Source organism: Berghia stephanieae, chromosome 11 (genome assembly GCF_034508935.2).
Source record: "Berghia stephanieae isolate SIO BIC M18660-M18661 chromosome 11, UCSD_Bste_1.3, whole genome shotgun sequence".
NCBI classification, from domain to species: domain Eukaryota; kingdom Metazoa; phylum Mollusca; class Gastropoda; order Nudibranchia; family Aeolidiidae; genus Berghia; species Berghia stephanieae.
Genome location: NC_088370.1, coordinates 6325010 through 6327123, shown reverse-complemented (window position 1 = coordinate 6327123; position 2114 = coordinate 6325010).

Below are 2114 nucleotides of genomic sequence, written 5' to 3'. Positions count from 1 at the left end.
GTGAGAGATCAGTCAACAGCCAGCCCTGCGATCTGTCTACCCCGCCAACTCACACGACCGTAGACAGGCAAGAGGTCCTAATCTTGCTGCAAACGGATCGATCATCAAGACTTACGGAGAACGAAATATTGTTCTAAAATTGGACAAACAGAAACGCTTCACACAGCAATTTTGGACGGCTGATGTCACAAACCCGATTCTAGGAGCAGATTTTTTCGCACATCATCGTTTGGCCATAAGATTTATCAAACCAAAAATTGGTTTCTCTCAACGGAGATAGGGTCGCACACGCACATAGCACCCGCCACCGGAAAATTAAATTGGAATTCACAAAATTAATTCTTGATACGAAGCCAAATTAGAGAAATTCCCTACTCTTCTGGTGCCAGCGTTCCGAGAAACAAGCATGGTGTGAATCATCATATCCCGACCACTGGCCCACCTGTACATTCACGTGTGTGTCGACTGGATCAAGAAAAGGCTGAATTTGGTGAAATGGAACGCCTCGCATAGTTGCTCGCTCTTCTTCCCTTATCATCTCCATTGCATATGCCTAAAAAACCAAACGGCGGCTGGAGACCATACGAAGACTAAACCAAAACAGAAACGATTTACAAGGGAAAAAATATCATTTCCCAAAACTATAACCATACATTCAACTGTTTGCCTCCCGGCGAGGGTCAATTAATCTCATTCCAAGACAAAAACAGAAGGCAAGTTGGAAAACAGATAATATAGGGACTTAGAAGACACAGTAAGTACATCTCTGCTAAGGGATGGACACAATACTCGACCTCCCTGCCCACGAAGGGAGGACAAACACCCCCACCCATGCGAATCAGTGCATGTAGAATTAGGATAAACAGATTTTTTTTTTTTTATTTGTTCTTGAGGAAAAAGTAAGACAAAGAGGAATGGTACAAATAGGAAACAGATGTATTTTCCAAGAGCACACTATCAGTGTGCTTGGTTCGAAATTACCCAAAAGTCTCACCCAGACACCAGCACAAGATCCCACTGAGAGGAATACACTAAAATGTTTACAAATCAAATGTTTAGATAAAAACCAGTAAATAACGGAGAGATGATTTATGAGGAAAAAAATATATACCAAAACTATAACCATACATTCGTTTTTTTTTTTGTTTTTTTTGTTTTTTGTTTGTTTTTTTTTTAAGGGTTTTACGGCGCTTGCAACACATTACGGTCATATCAGCGCCAGTAAAAGGGAAGAAAATGGGATAGTAAAAAGTTCTAGAATTACAATTAAAGCACAAAATAAAAGGTAAGACAAAGCGGAATTGGTTTAAATAGGGAACAGATGTAGATTCCAAGAGCACACCGTCAAAGTACTTAATTTGAGATACCTAAAAGTCTCATCCAGACACAAGCACAGGTCCCAACTAAGAGGAATACACTCAAATGTTTACCAATCAGATAATATAATATGTAAACTAAACATAATACAATGCATAACAGAGAGATGATTTACAAGGAAAAAAATATCATCTCCCAAAACTACAACTATACATTCGACTGTTTCCCTCCCAGCCAAGGACTCCGGCCAGGGTCAGAACAAAACTACGTAATCTCATTCCAAGACAAGAACAGAAAGCAATTGGAAAACAGATACAGGAAGATAGAAGACACAATAAGTACCTCCCGGCCCACTATGGGAGGTCGGGAACCCTACATAGATAAACCGATTTGTAAAAAAAACAACATAAGAATTCAATTTTTCTACAAAATATGATTTAATTTAATGAAGGGAAACAAAAAATACTGGAGTAAAGTAGAAATAATTTGGTAATAAGGAGTAGGTTCATGGACAATATACTTTTGGTACAAAATGACGATAATAACAATAGAAATTATTAGGATGAATAATAATAATAATAATAATAATAATAATAATAATAATAATAATAATAATAATAATAATAATAATAATAATAATAATAATAATAATAATAATAATACTATAGCAGTTGTAGTAGTAATAATAATAGTTGTAGAAATTAGAAATTGTTCTTGTTATAGTAGTAGTGGTAGTAGTAGTAGTAGTAGTAGTAGTAGTAGTAGTAGTAGTAGTAGTAGTAGTAGTAGTAGTAGTG